Source organism: Balearica regulorum, chromosome 8, assembly GCF_011004875.1.
Source record: "Balearica regulorum gibbericeps isolate bBalReg1 chromosome 8, bBalReg1.pri, whole genome shotgun sequence".
Lineage (NCBI taxonomy): Eukaryota > Metazoa > Chordata > Aves > Gruiformes > Gruidae > Balearica > Balearica regulorum.
Window position 1 is genome coordinate 8,229,999 of NC_046191.1, and position 15,497 is coordinate 8,245,495.

Below are 15,497 nucleotides of genomic sequence, written 5' to 3' on the forward strand. Positions count from 1 at the left end.
CTAGAAGAAATTGAAAAGTGTTCTTTACTCTGCTTATGCAGATGGTGCTATATAGATTATCAGAAGGAATGGCTGTGCTGAGAATAAAAGATAAAGTGGCATCAGAACAGTAAATATTTTGGAGCTAAGAGGTAATGGAAAGGCTTTATTTTCATCTGGGAGAAGGCTGAAATATTCTGCTAGACTAAAGAGTGGTATTTTGTTCAGTTAGTTCAATAACCTGTAACATTATCCCTGTTTTGCAGAAGACAGCAGCACAAAAGACTTGGTTCTTGACTGCCTAGCACCTTTTGTAGCAAATTTCAGCTGTGTGAAATGAGTGCAAAACAGCTGAGAAATGTTGAGTGCTTTGCATCCATTTCATACGAATCAAATGATGAATGAAATTTAGGAAATTTCATATCTTGTGTTATATCTACTAGATCAAATAGAATAAGGGAACAGAAGGAAAGGGACTGAAGCAGAGAAAATAGATTTGAAATGTTTGCATCAGGTCCTGCACTCAAAGGGATGTCAGCTGTGCTGCACAGCGGTGCGGTGCTGCTGGTTCTCAGTTGCCGTGTGACGTGCGGCATGTGGTGCTGCTGATTTGCTCAGTCACCTTGACCGAGTGGCTTAGGCACCACTAACGGGGAGAACAGTATTTCTTTTACTTGCTTCCCAGCTCCAGGTAAATTATTTGTGCGATCACATGTTATTCTTTTTTTTTGGTAAATGAGTTGAAGACACTGGAACAGGCTGCCTAGAGAGGCTGTGGAGTCTCCATCCATGGAGGTATTCAAAACCTGAGTAGATGCAATATGGAGCAACCTCTTCTTGATGACCCTGCTCTGAGCAGGCCTGGGGGACTAGACAATCTCCAGACATCCCTTGGAAACCAGAAGATTACCACTTCCCCCCACCCACCCCCCCCCAAATTAGAATACATTTCAGAGAGATTCTGTTCTTCTTGTTGTTCTCTAAATTGTTTTAAAATTCTCAACTGCCTGCTGTTCCAAAGTTAACCAGCCAAATTAAGATCTTTGCTTGTTTGAGCTGCCGCTGTAATGCAAGAAGAGACAAAACACTCTGAAATACATAATGGTCTGTACTTTTGAAAGACTACTGGTTGAAAAACTTACTTCAGAAGAGGTGTTTCTCCATAAACTAAAAGTATTTTTATTCTCAGGTTCATACTATCTGATTTTAGGAGAAAATATTTCAGAATATTTTGCTCAGCCTAACAGGAATTTGGATACAAGTTATTAGGTGGGAAACACATTATTTTGGATACATGCAGAGCTTCATTTTGCATTTATTGATTCTGTTTAGTAACCTAATTGCCTTGTAGGTTCAGCCTTTAGCATGCTAATTTTGATTTAGTGTTTGACTTTCTGCAAACAAACTGGGAACAAACCATATATTATCGCTGTGTGTTCTTTAGACAGCTACTGGAATTCCAGGATCTACTACAATAACATAATGTGAAGGTAAATTACCATATTACATTAAGGGCTGTTATTATATTCTAACAAGTTCTGGTAGAATCACATGTCTTTTTCTCTCATCTGAAACTGTAAGATAACTTTTGTTCATAAGAAGTATGATTTATTCTGTTTCAAAAAAATGGTTTTGAATGTTTATTGTTGCTACTGTACTTCATTATGAATAATTATTTTTTAGTAATTTTCTAAAATTGTAAATTAAATTTCTGATACGAAAAACTTTTAAGTCTTTTTCATGAATGCAATATAAAAATATATAGAACTAAGGAATAATAAATCTAGATTTTTTTTCCTTTCAGCATTTTGGTGGTCAGCTTAAGAAATTATGTTCACAGTGAGTTTTGAAATGATCGACTAATAATTTTTTTGACATTTGTGTTCATTTTTTGTCTTTGTTCTTTTTTGAAGATTTGTTCTTATTTGCAGATTTTATTTACTTTTATTAAGTTTCATTTATATAATGCTGTACATATAGCTTTTGTATTACTGTTAAGTTGTAAAATGAAATATCTTCAATGCTCTAGTGATCATATAATTGCACATATACCTGCACTGAGCTGACTGCCACTTGTGTAGGCACAGTCAAATTGGATTGCACAGCAATGTTAGCACAGCCCAAATGTCTTGAGACTGGATGAATAGTGGGATGGTTAGTTCACTTGGAGTTTTGTGCTGTTACAGGTACACTGCTGTCAGAATACCAGAGCCAGCTAATTTGAGTCTGGGCTGGGTAATGTGATGTACACAGATGCTCTTATTCCTCTGAAATGTGTTGTAGATGTACTCCTTGCTAAACAATGAAGTTAAGACAAGGAATGGAGCAGCAATGTTATGATGAATTTATGCTGTCATCTGAAACATAAAAGATGATAGCGAGTTGTAATTTGACTTTTGATTATTACTGCATGTATTTCCTTGATTCTTCTCTTTCAGTAGCTTCAGGATTGATCCATTCTCACTTATCCCAAACACTTGTCATCCTCCTACTTGATTATCACAATGTTATCCTACCTGTTATTTCTCTTTCCTCTCTGCATTTTTGTAATGTTATTGCTGAAGTATCTTCTTTTATATGTTGAGAGAATGTTGAGCCCCACTTCTTGAGCCTGTACCTTGAATGGTATATCAAATTAGACCTTGTTATCCTCATCTCTAGGACTCTATGTTATGGGCCTTCCATTAGCATCTGTTTTGTTTTTCATTATTCCCATCTGTGTCCTCTTTATCCTTTTGGATTTAGTGATCCATTTATTTCCTTCCCTCATATTTGCATTTGCATTTTCATTTTCATCAGTAAACATTTTTGTCCCTTTTATTTCAGTCATGGTTTTCCATTTTCACGTGATTTCCTCTGCAAATATCCTTACTGTTCTTCCTTGAAAGTTTTTCTTAAATCCATCTTTCCAAAATCCTTTCTCTGTTTTTATTTATTTATTTATCTATCTGTCTGTCTGTCTATTTATTTATTTTACATTTAAAGGAACTGGGATCTGAACTGTTGTCCTGATGTTTGGTGATTATTTGTCCTTAATCAGTCTGCGTGTTCTGTTGGACAGGAAATGGTTCTTACTTACCAAAACCTTCAGCTCTGTACTTTAAATCTTTTCTCAAGCACAGGGGATCTATGTTGACAGATTCCAAATCTTCAGTGACTGGTCCAGGGCAGAAACCAGTGGAAAAATTTCTGCAAAACTATGATTTCTGTTGGCTTTGGGTCAGATCATAAGCCTGTGAAACTCTCTGTGAATTAATAGTCATGTGGAAATTGGGAAAATGTTCTGTTATTCAGTGGGCCAGAGGTCAGTAAGAGTGAAGGCTAGAAGAAAGGTAACTGATTAGATGGCATGAAAATAAGAACATTCGGAGTGATTACAATCAAGTTCAATTAAAAGTGTCTGTTCAATATGTCTGTAGTGTAACAATCATGACATCTAGATACTTCTTAGGATGTGAATACACCACTTCCAAGACCTCTAATTTTATTTTCTTTTTAGAATATTAGCCTAGTTAATAATAGCTTATGCTTATAATCCCTTACTGCAGGAGATCATCGTGTGCTTTACAAGGTGCTTTTGTTTTCATTTTATAGTTCAGAAATCTGAGGCTCACAGAAGTTAAGAGCTTCAGTGTTATACAGTAGATTCACCATTTGAAGCTTTTTGACATTATCTTCTTTGAAAAGTACACTAATTGGATTTAAGCCCACACCTTTGATTACTCTTTAAAACTGAACAAAGCAGTGGATAAGATGGACTTTCCTTTGTAGGATTGCTATTTTAGAGTCTGCCATGCTTCAACAGATATTAGGAATAATAGATATTATTTCAGATATAACATAACAATAACATATTATTCCAGCAGTACAGGAAAATTAAATACTGTTGGAAAAATTGTGTTAGGTTATCTCCACTGACTCAGACTAATGAAGAATGAACCAGCTGAGTAAAGAAAGAGTAGGGAGAACAAGCATTATCTTTTGCAACCTATTCAGTTTTGGCTGATTTAACCTAGATGAGGAGATAATCAATATTGTGTGCTTTGAGAGTACTGTAACAAGCTCTGTTAACTGATAATAATAACTGGAAGATGTATGTTAAATTGTTGATTCATATGAGAAAGAAAGAATGCTGAAATCAGAAAGTTGTATTGCTATAATTTGATATTTGTGGTTTAGTCTTTATTATCTATGTGGTTTCATAGTGATAGCAAATATAAGCTAGTATATTTTAGCTGAATAAAATTCCGAAGTTTTTGAATTAGAAAACATGGAGAAAATTAAGTATAGGCTGATTAATGCAATGCAGTGTGATTTTACTGTGGATGCCACATTTGAAAGATATAGTTTGTGTATTATTTCAAGTCTTGTGGAAAGATTTCAAGAAAATCTAACCAAATAAAATAAACTTATTTATTAGCAGTATTCTTAATTAACATGTTCTAGTCCTATAAAATAATCTTGTGTTGCAGTAATAGAGAAAAAAAATTAGCCTATCAATTAGCCTATCATTACTCCATTTTCATTATTTTTTGCCAGATGATAGCAGAAAAATGTCCTAATATGGTTTGGGTATCATTATGTCAAATGCTTTGCAGAGGAATGTGGAAACTCAGTTCCTTATGCGAGTACTAAACAGTGTAATTGTCCTGTAGTATGATACACACAGGTGGTGCTACCTTGAACCACACAATTTAATGGAGTATGTTCAGGCTAAGGTCTGTTTCTGTGGGTTCTGTTTCAGGTTGGGTTCTAGGCCTTATCAGCAGTAAGATACAGCAAGCAAATGCAAAATAATGAGAAAGGGGAAAAAAGAATGATACTAACATCCATGTGACTGTAATCCCTGATTCTGCAGGGGCCAAATCCCTCAGCGTGTATAGAACTGGGTTTTGCAAGTGAAGTTTTGTTTGTGCTTAACAAAATCAATTTGCTGATGACAAATTTTATTTATTAATTTATTAATTAAATTTATAAATTTAATTTATTATTTTATTAATTTATTAATCAAAATATGATAGTCCTTCAGGTTTCCTGATATCCTCTATTATATTCTGATTTGTAAAAGAAATATTTTTGCTTATAAACTGATTTTTACAGCACTCCTGCCATCCTAGTGAATTACAGAAAGCTACCCACCTGTTCAGAATTAGAACTCATTTTAGTTTTAATTGTAATTCTATAAATAAACTATTTCCAGCCTTAGAGCGGACAATGGGATTGCCATTTTTCTTGTGAGCCTGGAGTGTTCAAAAGCAAAAGGTCCTTTTGTTGCTGACTTCCTTGCACATCAGCAGTGTGACAGAAAGTCATCTTTCAGTCACAGAGGTAATGTTTTCATGTCAGTATGGTAAAAACATGAAAATGAAGACAAAGACTTTATAAGTTCGCAGTTTTGACAACTGGCTTTTGAAAAAGCCTGTCTATTTGGTTAAAGCTAGTGACGTATGTTAATATATCTTTTATTTAGAAGTTTTTCAGTATTGATATAACAATAGTAACATCTAAAAATTGTTCTACTAGTACATTAAATATCCACATTTTTATTTCTAAGTAAATAAATGAAAGGAGTACATGGTATAAAAGTTAAAGAGCTAGAATATTATTAAAATTAGGAACCACGAATAATTACTTACTTCTTAACAGAACAATTATCACCTTATGCAACTGCTTGCACAATGTTTCATAATGTAATAAATCTTTCTAATGCATGTAATAGAGAAAAAAGATTTTTGTATGTCATAATGAATGTGTTGTAAAGTGCACGCATGTAGATTCAGACTTAAAATTGAAATGAACCTCGGATATATTTAAAGAAGTAATTTTAATTAACCCTTTTATCTTATAGTTAATATGCTTTATGTGTTAAAGGACTTTTGTATTAATAATCCAGAAGCTTCTTATATGAGAACAAAGAATTATTTTTAAGATTAAATTTTGGTACAAAATGACCTTGCTATGGATTCACTGACAGGGTGTTCTATTAGAAGTACAATACAGTATATAACAAAAGTAGTGGGTTTTGTTGTTATTTTTAATTGAAAAGGTTTGATACCTCTTTGGGTTCTTACATAAATAGAGGTAAGTGGCACCTCTCTTTAGAAATCCAGTAAGACTAATTTTGAATATACATAGTACTGCTAAATGTGTGTATGTCACTGCTTTTGAAGACTCAAAAGCAACATTTGAACTATTTAATTGAGCAAGGTCACTTCGTGTCCACGAGAAACAACAACACAGTTCACCAATCACTGTATTGTGATTGAAATACTAATTGCTTTAAAAATATTGATTTATTTTTCTGTTTTTGTGAAATAACTTGTAAGAAGATTTTGTCTGTTTTGAAATTCTATATATTTCTTTTTTTATTTTTCTTCTTTCTTTTTGGAAAAATACGGTCCTACCAAACACAGACCTAGTGAGAATAAATTTGAAGATACAGTCAAATAAATGAAAATTTAATTTTAATCCAGTTAATTAGACTCCTAAATCAAGCTTAACTGGGTGTCTTAATGGGCTAGAAACTTCTGTATATCAAAGAATTACTAGAAGAGCAGAAAAAGTCAGTATGCGATGTGATTGTCTATTAATATAGGAGCATCTCTGCAGACCATGCCTTTATATAGTGCAAACCTCCCACTTAGCCCATCCAAGGTTTTGCAAATAGCTTATTGATTCAAATGTGTCTCTGACTATACCCTACACTTCAGCCTATATATAGATGTGAGTAATATGAGAATAATTGGTCTGCTCTTGTCTTACAATTTCTTTTTAAATGCTGAATAAACATTACAAAGATCAAAGCATCTCAGCTGAAGTCCTACTGAAGGGTTAAGGTTATGTGCCTCCTCTTTAGGAACAAATGGATATCTGTAAGACCAAGTGCTGCCTGTCGTAGCAGGTAGATGGAGATCAGACCTGCGGTATGGTGGAAGGGCTCAGAAAGAGAAGCTGAGAACATGCCTATGAATTGTGAGGCCACACTTTCTCCTCCAGAACTCTGGGTTTCCTATTAGCCTAGCTAGACGGAGCTTACTTGCCTCTATTTAATGGATATAATCCTCCTGTCTCCGTGTCTCATACCCTTCCACCCTGCTTCTCTGGCTCTCATTAATTGCCTGCTAATATAGCTGCAATATAAAGACCTGTTTCTTCAGGTTGTTTCTGTTGTAGTAATTCAGTTTTGACAGTCAGAAAGGCATTGGTTGTATTTAGACTCAGTTGGCAGAGGTGCTGGGTTTTTTCCCACTGTAACAATAGCATTTGGTTAAGAATTTGGTTAAAAATAATTGGGACTTAAAATAATAGTCATATTTCATGGGACTTTTAATGTCATAGTTTCCTCTGGGTTTTGTGTGTTGAAGATAAAGGTGAAAAGTAACAGCAAAAGTAAAAGCGAAGGTATGATATTTTATTGGCATGGGGGAAAAGGGAAGATATGAAATCCTTGGTTACAAAAGCTCTCCTTTGGTATCCTCTCTCCCTTTCATGAGGAGGTGTGAGAGGAGCTGAATACTAAGGGCATGCTGAGAAGGATCTACTTGGTATTATGAATTATTTGATTGACTGTAGCACTTGAATTGTCCCCACGTGGATGCATAATAGGTGAGAATCAGGAGATGTTAGGGAGAACCAGAGAGGAAGTTTGTCTTTTATGGTGTGATTTGATGAAGTTTTCTCTTTAACCCCATTGAAGGAGATGTTCTTTGTTTCATTTGTGCCCTGCGAAAAGGTGAATGACAGAGGGGAGATTTTGCCCTCCCTTGATTGCTGCTGAGCCTGCTCAGCAGTGAGATGGTTTAGAGAGCACAAAGTGGCATGGGCAGGAGAGTGAGGGCGAGGGCGCAGAAAGCAGGCAGGCTGGAGCACCTGGATACTGCAAAACAGTTGAGAAATACAAGGAGCAGATACAGGGTTGGCCACAGAGGTGACAGTATTTTCCTGGGGATCCAGTGGAGGCTATCTAGAATTTGTTGTAATTCTAGCAAGTTCGCCGAGTAGGAAACTAATGGCAATTGTGGGAACAGTATCTGCTTTCAAGGGCGCAGTGGGCAGGGGAGATCTGTTTTGATTTTTATTCCTTCGTACTTAGCCATTTTGAGTTTTCTTTATTTAAAAGCCAATTAATCTAGTTTATTATATAGTAAAAACCCCTGCTTTTTGTTTAAAAGCTTTATTGGCTTTTTGGAGTACTCCCTTACAAGAAAAAGATTTAGGCAGTTCAATTTCAATACTATGTCTGACTCAGATTCTCATCCCATCCATCTTAAATCCATTTTCTTTCTTTAATCATCTGTATGCCCTCGTCACAGTTCCCAGGCTTGGTTTGCTTGTACAGTAGTTTGCAATTTGCACTTTTTAGATACCTGTATGTCTCATAGAGAAGGCAAATTACATTTCGTTTGTGACTCAAGCACAGGTGGCTGTATACAAGAGGACACTCACATGTGTCCTCACTACCTTTTAAACAACTCGAGAAGTTTCCTGTTAGTGAACTGAAGTGTGAGACCGTCTGGGGATGGAGAAAATCCATTACTGTCTTTTTGTCACACTAATGCTCTTCAGTCTGTTGCTTAGCAGACCAATTTTCATAAAATTGTCTCCTAAATATGTGGAATCAAATTACTTATGATTATTGTGTAATTAATGTAACCTGAAATTTTGGGAACATATGACAGACATGTAACCACCTGTGTCCTCCAACCAAGCCATTACTTTGAAAGTCGTTTGGTGTTTACATGGCTGGAGACATCACTTTAACAGCTTGGTTCTGCAGAGAAAATACTGTTAGAAAACAAAAGCTCATAAAGGAAAGCTGCACATTTTTAATGTACTAGCAATGTATTTGAAGGTAGAAATATATCCAAATATCTACACATATATGTATACTTTATGGATATAAATTTGTGGTTTTGTGAAAATTTCAGTTTGTATGGATGTAGCTATTTTACAAATAACTCTCAGCTGATTAATAGTTAAAATTAACATTTAACATTAACATAATACATCAAATTGTCAAAAGTACATCTGTTCTAGAATACATATTTTCATTGCCGACTGCCTTTTTATTACACTCTTCCCCTTGACTTCCTACCTTGCCCTCTCCTTGCCCTCCACTCTCCCCATGTTTTAGGCATCACTTGCTGATGAAATCCTCACTTTGTGTTAACATGGTGAGTAAAATAATATGTTGATGGCTTGGATTCCTGTTGGTATTCTGATGATCCCTGAGTAGAGAGAGTGATGTGCTGTCACTTTTACCATAACTGTCCAAGGTTGAGAATTTTATTACATCTTTCAAAATATCTTTTTACTTTCACCTGAAAATGAAAATAAGTTGAGTAAAATCCAGTTTAAGTTTGAGCTGGGCTGTGTACTCACTTATGTATTTAAAATTAAACTTGGCTTCCGAAGGAGTTTTACCTGTTAATACAATTTTTGTTCCTGCTTTATGACAATTATCATATATGGCTTCTCCTCGCCCCCCCCCCCTTTTTTTTTTTTTACTGCCACAGTTTGAAGTGAGAGCATTAAGTGAAATTAATTTGACTTTGGCTGGCAAACGGTAATAGTAGCACTTCAACAGCTGTTTGCTTTCCTGAATTGTCCTTGGTCCTGAAATTGGTTTTGTATCTAAACAGCAAAATGTGTTTGTAGGGCTACAGAATATGGAGATAAATTTAGCCTGTCAAACAGATATTATTGGGGCTTTTTTGTGCCGTGTTTCTGGGAATCCTGACTACAGTGCTTTAATTCCAAGCTGTGTGTGCCTTTGGACATCTTACAGGACTGTTCGTGGAGCTTTTCTGTTTGATTTATGACCTTGCCTGTATGGACTTCTGATCAGATTTTATTCTCATTTAGTGCAAGAGGGGCTAATTATGAAAGTGACAAAGACTCTTTCATTGTGCTAAAGCTTTTTGAATGACAAAAAGGGAGCTTTAAATTAAAATGAACTTTAACAAGGCATTTTCACATTGAAGTGATACACACTCTACCACTGATAGAGTAATTCATTTTCAACCCTTTCTGATTCTATAAACACATTGTCTCACAAGATGAGTAATTTTTTACCTCTCAGGCTAATGAAGAGTGGATGGTAGACCAATGAATTCTCTTTTTGCAGAACTGTTTTGACATTCTTAATTTTTTCTTAAATATCAAAGAAAGGACAAAGAGCTGTGATTTTATTGCATTAATATTAATAATCATTTATCTGCCAGAAAAACATTTAAATATCACTTGACATTTGCAGAGAAAGATTAATGTTTAATTTACTACAAACATAGAAATACTTTGAAATAAAAGAAAATGCTTCTGGATTTGGCAAAATGAAAAAAAACCCACAACCCAACAAAATTAAGACAGACATTCAGATATAATAAAATATTCTAACCATAGCAGAAGACAAAAACATGTTGGTGCCATCTAAAATGTCAATATTTAAATTATCACTTCTGATTGAAAAAATAACATCAACTAGATGATAGTTTTTTTAAGGTCTAATTTAAGCTTTAACTAAGCAAAGATAAATGAGAGTAAGCAGTTTTCTGTTACATCCATGTGGATACAGTTAAGAAGGCCTGCCATAAGTTCTGTCAGTACTATAAAAACAAACCAACATAATGTAGTTCGTTGGTACTACATAATTATATATAGTATATTGGAGCAAAGCTAGGATATAAACAGTATTGGCATTTCATAATTCTTGGTAAGATTGGAAGTCAAGGAGGACTTCCAGAACAGGCTGGTGACTGGAGGAAAGGAAAATAGCAAGGCACAGGAGTCAGAAAATCATATAAGTGAAAATACAGAAATAAGTTCCATTCCCTACAGAAGGATCAAAATGCTGTATAATAAAGAGAAAAGTACGGAAATCACCTTGTTCTACAAAAGCACGTCAGGCTAGGAACTACAGCAGAGGAGTAGTGAAAAGCGAAGTTGTGTATCAGTCTAATCTGATGAAATGGCTAAAATATGTACCTAGGCTGCATGAAAGTCTACCTGTAAATCTTACCATGGAGATTATATTAGAAGATTTCACTTCTAGGCAATGAAATAATGGGATTAATGTATTGAATGAGAATAACATTTCTAGCCCCCAAACTGTTTTTTGTGACTAGATTGATAATGGCATAGAGAACCAAATTCAGTTTCATAATAAACTAAAATAAGACACTTTCTTCTGCAAAAGCTGTATATAGGACAGATATTATTCAGTCTCTCCTTACAGTAGACCACTGCTCAAGGAAATTTTTGTCTAAGATAGGGAAGGAAAGTTTAACTATAAAATCAGTAATTTCTTAGTTAAAGAAGGTTCTTATTCAGGATCCATTTAAAAATCAAGATTTTTTTATAAGACAATAACTGGAGACTTTCCATTAGTACTCTTCTTTTTCTTTTTAATAAAAAAAAAAAAAAAAGCAAATTTATTTACAGCTCTGGTGACTTTGGAGAGGTCCTTGAGAGTATAATTTAACTATAGGTCTCCAGACTTACTGAGATTTCCATCAATTAATTTTCCTCAAGTGGCAGTTTGTAGTTATACTATGGAAGGATCCCCCTGGAAAAATGGTGATTCTGTGTATCAGGCACCAAACTAGGCCAAATGGAGAATTACAACATTACCGTACAGTAATAAATCAACTTAAATATCCTTGCTTGCAAGATGAAAGGTCTGTTTTTCCTTTTGCATTACAAGAATTCTTAGGGTCTTTGCAAAATGATGACTATATTGAGTAGGAAGCATTACCTAAATAGGATTACTACAATGTACTTAAGAATAAAGAATACACAGCTTTTAACATTTTTAACTATTTCTGGTGTGTCGCTCGCACACCTGTGATGTCTAGGCAGCAGGTAAATATGAGAACGTTTTACATGAGACACAATAGGTAGCAACAGATTTCAGTGCTGTACATTGAGCATCAGGCCCTAACAAAGTAGGTATTAAGAGATAATGGTACGTCCCATGGTGGTACAGTAGTTCATATTCCCTGATCTGCCTTGGTGGTTGCTGCCATAGTTAAGGCTGCAGACATTGTTATAATTTATTTATTAACTTATTAATTATTTACCTAGGATAGCACCCATTATATGCTAAGTGACTTCCAAACAGAAATTTCCCCAAATGCTTTTCTTTTAAGAGCTTGACTTTGAAAGATGTGATACACACACAGTCATGAGGTATCCATTTCGATAGCATATACTTCGCTAAAGAAAGTCGAGTTTCATGAGACCAGTACAAAACCTCTTTGTATTCTGATTTTCCTTTAACAAAGGTTCACTGCCATGGATAAATAACTGCCCATCTGTCATTGGAGGTCTTTGGGGAACTGATAAAGAGGGAGCAGAGAAATCAGTAGGCTACTGTTTTTCTGGGGATTTGGTGGGTTTGGTGTAATGGGTGTGCCATGGCCATCTTAGGGCGAGCGCCTCTGATTTTTAGGAATTCTTGACACTCCCTACTAAGTTGATGCATTGCTACTTTACTGCTGCCAGTTTCTATATTTACATGATTTTGTGACTTGGTTTGGAGAATTTGTGCTGCAGTCTTGGGCTCTACTGATATTTTGTAATTCGTAAGAATCTCACAGATGCAGGAGAAGGAATCAGGAGACTGACTCCATTTTATCCATCCTTTACAATTTCCTTACACAGTGAACATTGACATTTTATTCTTTATAGCTCCAGGTTTTTAGGTCCTTTAACTGAAAGCATCAGTATTTATTGATAAGGGCAATTTTGAAATAAGGCTCTTTGGCTGCAACTGATTAAATATCAATCTCATTTGATCAAAACTTAGTGAATTCCTTCAGCAAGATTATATTACATAATTTCTTTATAGATGTGTAAGCCTGCTGTTTACACAATGATATCTGTAGTAAATTGGGATATCTGGTACTTGTATTTTGCTATTGTGCTATTTTGCTCATGGTGGTTTTTTGAGCAGTGATGATCACTAAATCTTCAGGATTACTTGTTGCTGGTTTTCATTGTGCTCTAAACTGGGATCACCATTAAGACTGCTCCTCTTCATGAACGTAGAAAGACAGAAAATATTCCAGTTGTCGTAGTTGCTTGTGTTGTCTTTCTGAATGGTATTGTTTACTCTTCTGGATTGTCTTTAAAGGAAAGTCGCAAGTGATGTAAGCAGGTGGCCTTGGGGATTAACACATACTAGAAATTTAAAATTATTTATATTGTGAAATCTATAGTAGTATCCTCATTGCAGGAGAAGCCTCAAAAATACTACTCAATAAATTTTAATCCCTGTATTCCCCTTCCTCCACCCAGATATCACTCAAACACCAGTGACCAAAAAAAGTCTTTTTTTCTGAAAGGAAGAACCCATACTAAAACTATCCATTGGTGGCACTGTCCACACTCCTGAAATATGAGAATCTTTTTGTAACTGTTTTTAGTAAAAGAAGATAAATCACAGCATGGTGCCCCCTCACTTTCTTTCAACTAATAAAACAAATTTAAGCTGGTTTATGCCTCTTTCCTTGTTCAATCAGTCCTTCTTTCTTAAAGGTTTCCAATTCCCTTAATTTTCTGTGTGGAAGATAATTCTTTGGCTTGCTTAAAAATGGCCTTGTACCTTTTCCACTTCATTCAGAGGCTAGTCCCACAACTTACTTTTAACCTAATGATTCAGATTAGCTGCTGTGGGTGATAAAGTCTGCCTCCTACTCTAATTCAGATAAAAGTTTTAATTTATAAAACCTGTAGGTGTTTTAATCTAGGTCACAGTGTCATTAATATTTCAGCAATACCAAGGAATTATAGGTCTTTTCATTACACTTGTTTGGGACCACTGAGGAACAGTAACTGTGATCCCAGATACTGTGGGCAGAACGCACTTAGGAAATGGGTCTAGCGCACCTTACATCACTCATGAGGAAAAATATTGGAAAGAGTGAAACTCAGACTGTGATCCTCAAAAGCTGTGGAAAAACAGATTGTGTTCTTATTGTTATGAATTAGGAGCAACATCATTAAAATCAATATTATTGCACCAAAAGAAATTGCATAGTCAGAAAGGATAAGAACATTTGTAAGTTTTGGGTTCACTGCTCTTCTCCGTATTGTTGCTGAATCACTGATAGTGAACAAACAAATGGACACCCATAACTCTCATATACCCAAAAGATCAACACAATTTATTTTAATGCTATATTCATGGATAAACAAGAAAAGTATAAAAGCTAGAATTTTCCTGTGCTGTCAGTCACAATTAGATTTTATCACATTGTCTAATTATAATAAAAGCTCAATCAGAATCGCTCAGCCTCTATAAATTATGCATTAATAGGTACATCTCAGTCTACCCTTTCCAGTGGTGGGAGCTGGCCTTTTATCCATTGCTGCCAAGAGCTAAGATAGTAATTGTTCCCGTACAATCCTTTTCACAAAAGCTACTGATTTACTGTCCTTTGGATGTCACTATTGACAAAAACTTAAACCATGATGGAAATGCAGCAATTTCGCCTTGCTTAATTGAGGAGGGAGGATAGAAAAGAGACTACAACTACAAGTCTGAAGCATCCAGCTTCTCAAGCCATGTGCTTTGGAAATGCTTTGCTTATTTGATAGTCTTGAACATTTTTCAAAGGCGATTTGGATTTTGACTGAAGGCTGAGTCATGAGCATTGCTGTTGTTTTAAGTGAAACATCAGGTTCTTAAAAGAATACTATATTGATGATAAGTATTGAGGTTTTTTTTTCCAAAATGTTGATTTAACTGTAGCAGTGTAGATATTACTTTGTATTGCAGAGCTTAACAAGTGCATTTTTAACAATTTAAAGTATACTTTAATTTACGAGGTGTTATATATGTGATTTTTATGGTATTGTCTTTTTATTCAGATCATGTGCTTTGCAGTTTCAGGAATCTTGATTTGACATATGCTTTGGGCAGGAGTCCAGGAGATGATGCAAAAACAGTCGCAGGTTTTTGGAGATCATCGCTATGTCATTAGATTTTTCTTTCCTATTTGAAAATCAAATGCTATTTAGAAGTTGTTTAGGGCTTCTCACCAAACTATTTTTTATAAATTCTTTTCACAGACAAAGACCATAAAGCCAGTGGGAATTTACAACCGATATTCTTAGATGCACTCCTTTCAGAAGATATCTAATCTTTCACTCAAGAGAAGTTTTTACAGATCTCAGTCCCTGTAGTTCCTGTTCCATTTAGAATGTATCAATAAAATTTCTTTGCATTATCATCTCAAAGTGTTTTGTGATCTTTAAGGATGAATTCCATTGAGGGTATTCCATATTCTGCATTTCACCTTATTTTGTGAAATATAATGTTGCATGAAAATATAGATTAATACTGTTTGGCTATATTGGACTTGATCCCAGGTTCAACTGGTGAAAATGATGTATATTCCAATCTGTTCCTTGGTTGTTTTTGTTTAAAGAATTTGTATAGATTGAAATGCAGCTGCAAGTGTATTAGTGATTTTCTATTGCTTACTTGTCAAGATTTTTATTGTGTGGATGAAAAA

The 15,497-nt window shown here is 35.0% G+C and overlaps 1 protein-coding gene and 1 long non-coding RNA gene across 3 annotated transcripts in view; both read left to right on the forward strand.

Moving 5' to 3' along the window:
* The window catches only part of AGBL4 (AGBL carboxypeptidase 4), a 950,709-nt gene that overhangs the window by 26,652 nt on the left and 908,560 nt on the right, over positions 1-15,497 (forward strand). The gene's annotated exons all lie outside the window — the stretch shown is intronic.
* On the forward strand, positions 1,204-15,202 carry LOC142602732 (uncharacterized). Its single transcript, XR_012836503.1, has 3 exons — positions 1,204-1,469; positions 1,784-1,818; positions 15,052-15,202. It is a non-coding gene; the product is annotated as an uncharacterized LOC142602732 (long non-coding RNA).